This window comes from Lolium rigidum, chromosome 2 (assembly GCF_022539505.1).
Source record: "Lolium rigidum isolate FL_2022 chromosome 2, APGP_CSIRO_Lrig_0.1, whole genome shotgun sequence".
Lineage (NCBI taxonomy): Eukaryota > Viridiplantae > Streptophyta > Magnoliopsida > Poales > Poaceae > Lolium > Lolium rigidum.
This window is the reverse complement of record NC_061509.1, coordinates 272,817,031-272,823,557: the sequence shown is the minus strand read 5'-3', so window position 1 is coordinate 272,823,557 and position 6,527 is coordinate 272,817,031. Positions and strand designations below refer to the sequence as shown.

Sequence of the window (6,527 nt, the reverse complement as noted above, 5' to 3'; positions counted from 1 at the left end):
ACCGTAGCGACCTTGTGATCAAAGGTTGATTTTTTCCCTTGGTCGAGCATGAATCTGGATTATCATTTTTGTAAGCCTGTTGCTAACTTCAAATGTGTGCCATGTTCACTGGATGCTCAAGTTTTAATGGCACCAGGGCCATTTTTCTTTTGCCAACTTGAATGTTCAGTATTGTTCACCTATGTTTATTACTGGGTAGTGTTTGCTGGGTACATCGAGTAACAATGCACCAAATAGTAGGGTTGTAGCATGTAAAGTCTCTTTCCATTTATTTGCGCACTATCATTTTACCCAAAACTGTTTATTTGTTTTGCTCTGCAATGCTTGCTTACTGTTTTCCATGAACTTGTACTTAATGTCATGAGCTAGACTATCTCTGCACCCTTTATGTCTTACACAGGTTACATGTCTAGCTAATCTTTAATTTTGAAGAATACATATCCTTTTTCCTTTTTGAATAAGTTGATCCCAGTACATTTATCTATGCCAGCATTGGTTATTCCTTATTACGCTGTTACAGTTTAACTTCTGGCTCCCCATTAAGAGCAACTTTATTGATGAATTTTGTCGTTTTCTTAAATCTGTGCAGGTTCAGATTGATGGTGAACAGAGTGGTTAAATAACTGAATGCTCAAACGTTTGTTGAGTCTTGAAAGCTTTTATTCTAGATTAGATATTGAGGTCCTCGATCAACCTGGGAGCTAGCATTTGGTATGTACAAAGCTTTACTTCATCTTATTCTTCTTCCTGTGGTACCTCCCTAGCTAGCTGTCTATCCACATCACAAACTTGCTACCTTGACTGATGGTCTTCTGCTGCACTACATTTGCACTCTTTGAGAATATTTGCCCATCTCATCTCTCATTTGCATTTGAATGTGTCGAGAATTTCTGGTGACATACGGTCTGTTTCAAGTTGTGTGGCTTGTATTTTCGTCTTGATTCATTTGCTTTTGTTTTTGTTGATGCAGACGCAATCGTGTGCAGACGCAGATGATTACTTGTCCAGGAGCTTAACTCCGCGGCTACCTCGCCGCCACCGTCCAGTAGTTCATCAATATTAGCACCAAAAGGTTGGATTTCTTTCTTTGGTCGAGCTGGAATACACTGCTGCCATGTTATCCAAGAGTGTTTGTGTGGTAGGATCTGCCCTGGTTTTATCGCCGATGACCCCCATATTGGTCTGTGGTGGCTGTTTAGTTGGTAGGTTTTAACTTACTAAGATGTTGCTGGGGTCAATTCCATTATGTAAAACAAGAAAACTATGTTGCCAAGTATGTTTTATTCTCATATGAAAAGATGCATAAATGTGTCAGCATCATTTCCTCTAGATTGCCATTATTTGTAATTTAGTCGAATATGTTGTCCCAGGCTTGTAGTATGAAGAATTCGCCCTCCAGATTGTTATATACTGCTATTTTAGTTTAAGCAGACTGAATGTTTTACTGGAGAATCATCGAGTTCTTACTCGAGGGTCCCAGTAGTAGTTTTTTGATTGTTGTTTTTTTTATTTTAAGTATCTCAAGTATAGTTATTAAATTGGAATAACCTTGTTAAAAGTAGCCATCCGCGCATCCGTGTGGACTACTTGACCCTCTCTCTCCCAGTCTAATTAATGGAGTGCCCATGTGGTTGGTCACACAAAAGACATCTCTCCATCCCTATTAATGCATGACAGACACTTTGCAGTAAGAAAATACTCATTGCCACAATACTTACGCGCATGTTAAAAGTAGCCATTTTTATGTCCATATATGACACAAAACGGATCAATACATCGGGCCGATTGAGATGCCCTCAGTTCCCGCTATCGAGCCAATGAGGCTAGTCGCATGGGGAGACTTGACCCAACGCATCTGCAATTTGCCTGCGCATGGTACCTTGAAGGAGCAACCGGAGGCATCGTTGCATCATGGCAACATCTCCGCGTAGCTTTTCCTCCTGCTGCCACCGTCGACTGGACAGGCTTCGCCCTTGGTGTCATCCAACAACGGCGATCGAGGTAGTAACATGGCAGCACAGGGAGCGCGAACGGAGGAAGATCGGATTGCCGCCTGTGTCGCCCTTGCGGATGACTAGGGGTGAGCAAACACGGTTTGGCCGGTTTTAGCCAAGTTCATTTTTTTTACACTGTGTCAGTTTTGCCCACCCATGCGCGTGAGGGCCCTTCTTTTTAGATGTCTGCAGAAAACAAATACCGGTTGCAAATAAAATTCTGATACATGCATGTAAAAGATGGATCTGAGGAACTTAAATTGTTAGTTTTGTTGCAGATCGATATATTCTGTAATATACTACATTGAAATGCGGTTCGTCACATGGGTACAACCACAGTTCACACTGACCGAGTGACCGGTGCCCATAGACATGTCAGAGTTTAATTAAACCTTTCCATATTTTAGTGCAACTTTCCAAGTCTTCAACTCAATTAGTAGTAGTTTTGTTTGCGGTACAGTTGCTTACCTTTCTTCTGCTATGTGAAACACCTCCAGCAAATCTCTAAGGACTGCCAAGAGCTTGCTGCTTTCAATGGGGGATCCAGTTACCGCTGCTGTTGCAGTAGGGTGGGGCCTGAAAGCTGTAGGATGGATCGCCTCGCCCATCATGTCTGAGATCTTCAAGAAAGGCTCCTCCTTCCTCGGCTTTGACGCATCGAAGAAGCTGAAGGAACTTGAGCCCAAGGTTTTATTGCTGGAGCGGGTGATGGAAGCCGTCGAGGAGAGCCCTGACAGGCCTCGTTTGGAGCAGCTGTTTAAGGATCTTAAGACGGCGTTCTATAAAGCGGAAGACATCTTGGATGACGTTGAGTATCACCGTCTTAAAAAGCAGATCCAAGATGGAAAGCTGAAGTCAGACGGTGATGTGCCTATACGCAAGAGGGATTGGGTGAAGAAGAAGCTCCGCTCTGCCATTCCAAGTTCCCCCTTAAAAGATCAGGTTTTTTTCTTGCCCACAGAACTTGAATGTGTTTTAATTTCTGTCAAGCCAACGACGTTCTTGTGCCATCAAGGGTCTCTGGACTTTATGCTCTACAGGCCATATAGTCGGTTAGGCGGACAGCTCAGCAAACAAGTAGTTTATCTCACTGCACGGCATAACAATTGCGATGAATAACATTTTCCACGTCTTTGCAATATTTAGCTAGCTTGTGAAAGTTATGGTCGATAGTATTTTTTTGTGTCGACTATGTAAATTTCTACAACTTCGTATATTTCTTTAAAAAGGGGGTATTAGTATATGAAATATACTTCATTCTTAATCAGATTAATCATTGTTGTTTGGATTTGTAGGAGAGTGGCATGTCAAGACGTCAATTGAAAAGTAGCTTTGAGAAGATAGAAAAGGTTATAAATGATGCATGTGAAATTTTGGAACGGCTGAACTTGCCTCCCGTAACTGATTATAATTGGAGACAAGTGGTTCCTCCCAATTCCCGCAGTGCAGTCACTACTGCAGCTCCTCCGCTGAAAGTAATTGGTCGAGATGAGGATCGTGACAAGATCATAGCAATGCTTCATGACAAGGAAAGCGATGGTCACGAAAGCCCCAACATTGGTTCATGTTATTCTGTAATTGGCATTCATGGCATCGCTGGGTCTGGGAAATCAACTCTTGCACGAGTATATTTGTGACCGTGAGAAGAAAGACAAGGAGGAGGAGAAGGATGGCCATTTTGACCTGGTAATATGGATTCATGTTTCTCGGAAGTTTGATTTGCAAGCCATTTTCACAGAGGTGCTTGAGGGGGCTACAGGGAAGCCATCCTCTGAATTCAAGAACCGTAACACTCTAAGAGAGAATCTGGTGAAGGAACTGCGTGGAAAACGGATTTTATTGGTACTAGATGATGTCTGGTATAATATTCGGGATGCAGGGCACCAGGGCGAACTAGAACAGGTACTTTCTCCGCTGGAGGTTGCGAAGACTGGAACCAAGATATTGGTGACTAGTCGAAGCAAAGATGCATTGGTAGCTCTGGGTGCTGTGGGAGAGAGATGTATTCCAATATCTGATCTGAATTATGATGTCTTTCTTCAAATGTTCATGCAATATGCACTTCGAGGTGCAGTGGTACCTGGGCATGATGGAATAAAACTCCAAATGCTTGGGGATGAGATTGCAAAAAAGTTGAACAGATCGCCTCTGGCAGCCAGAACAGTGGGTGCACAGCTATGCCTAAGACCGAATGTAGAGTTTTGGAGAAGAACTAGAGATCGAGATCTTTTAAACGAGACAATGGGAGCTTTGTGGTGGAGCTACCAGCATCTTGATGAGCAGGTCAGGCGATGCTTTGCTTACTGTAGTATTTACCCCAGAAGACGTCGTTTCAAACGCCATGAGTTAGTACAGTTGTGGATGGCTGAAGGGTTTATAAAGACAACCAATGCTGAAGAAGAACCGGATGGTGTTGGTCAGGATTACTTTGATGAATTACTGTCAGCCTCATTTCTGCAGCTAGGGGAGAGACGACTGGAACATGGATGTGAAGTTGATTACTTCACTGTTCATGACCTGCTGCGTGATTTAGCAGAGGAGGCCGCCATTGGAGATTGCTTCAAACTCGAGGAAGGTTTCAGAGGAGAAGTTCCTCCAGATGTTCGTCATATATTTGTGGAGAGTTGTGATAGAAAGATGCTTACTGAGAAAATATTTCAATTGCAGAATTTGCGCACACTTATCATGGATTATCCCTTGCATATTGAATTAAGTGATGAAAAATTCTTGGAGAGCATGTTCACGAGGTTACAGAACTTGCGTGTGCTGGTTTTACGTTTCAATGGACTACTTGGTGGTCGTACCTTCTCACTCCCGGCATCTATTGGACTGTTAAAGCATCTACGGTATTTCTATTTTGATATGCACGTACAAATGAAGCTTATTTTACCAGACAGTATTACCAAGCTTTACCACATTCAGCTGCTAGATGTTTTACAAGCCAATCGTATGGATTTTTCCGGAGCTAAACATATGAGTCACCTCATCAACTTGCGGCGTGTAAGCTCTGGTTTAGATTTTCCAAATATTGGTAGGCTTAAATGGCTCCAAATATTAGATGGCTTCACTGTCAAGAATAAACTTGGATACGAGATACGACAATTGAAGCGACTAAAGAAGCTTGAAGGCAAGCTGAGTATCATGGGTCTTGAGAACGTTAGAGGCAAGAAAGAGGCTACTGAAGCCAGTGTTGCACAGAAGGAACGGGTGATAGAACTTGCATTTGTCTGGGGCGATAGGAGTTGCAGCCCAGAGGTTGAAGCGGAGGTGCTTGAGGGTCTTTGTCCGTCGAAGTATCTTCAGAGACTCGAAATTATCAATTACCATGGTTCGACGTACCCAAATTGGATGGTGAGTAAGGAGAACGGTGGCCCAGTGCATTTGCGTAATCTATGGCTCCTCAACTGTAGCCGCCTGGAACCTGCTCCTGAACTTTTTGAGGTCTTTGTTCATCTTCGTTGGTTTAGGCTTTGGGACAGCAATTGGGACGCCTTGCCACATAACATGGAGCAGCTGACGTTGCTCCAGGTACTAGACATCAATGGTTGCCCGAACATTCGTTTGCTTCCAGCATTACCCCAATCACTTGAGAGGTTTTGTCTGAAGGGCTGCAACGAGGAGTTCACAAGATCGTGCGAAACAACTGGTGACCCAAACTGGCAAAAGATTCAACACATTCCCAAAAAAACCATTAGGTTGCAGCAATAGATTGGAAGGTACGTATGCGCAAATCTTTTAAGAGGTTACTTAAGAGCTGTTACAATTCATCCTTACGTTCTTTCGTCAATTTTTATAGTACACGTCAGATAAATGCTGAAGAGTGAGGACGGGAACCGAAGAAGCTGTGTCACAGTCTAATCCGTCAGCCTTCCTGTCAATCCACATGCTTGACCTGTACTGCGTTTTCTGGGTTTAAATTTCTTTGTTCTGTACGGTGGAATGATGAACTGTTAACTTCTTTATTTCCCCCGCAAAGAAAAACTTCTTTATTTACTGTTGGTTTGTAATAACATGGAAGGATGGACACTGAATTTATGTATGTCCTCTGGTTTGTAATCTTGTGAGAATATTTGCTTCATTTGATTAATTTCGGTTTAATTTCAGTTGGTGTTTCGTAAGAGCGCACCTCAATATATTTCTTCACCTCCAGGAGTAAGCGCTCGGTTCAAACAAATGTCAGGTTCAGGGCACTTTCTTCATCTCCAGGAGTAATTTTCATGTGCTTGGGTCAGTACGCACTAATAAGCACTCTCTCAGGTTTTTTTAATTAACTCAAATGCAGTATAAATTTGTACTAAATCCAAGTTAATTAAAAGAGACCGGACACATCTTTTGCAAAACAAGCTGAACAATAAGTACAAAGATATGCATGAAAAGTTACCGGTGCAGATGCGCTTAAGAGCATCTCCAGCCGCGTCCCCCAAATCGCGCCGGATTGAGCGTTTGGGAGACGTTTTTTATTTGTGTCGCGTTTTAGGATGTCGCTTCCCAGTCGCGTCCCCAAACAGAAATTTAGAATTTGTAAATTTAATT

The 6,527-nt window shown here is 42.7% G+C and overlaps 1 pseudogene; it reads left to right on the top strand.

The window, feature by feature from the left end:
* Positions 1–2,528: 2,528 nt before the first annotated feature.
* Positions 2,529–6,094, top strand: LOC124688801 (annotated as a pseudogene).
* Positions 6,095–6,527: the final 433 nt, after the last annotated feature.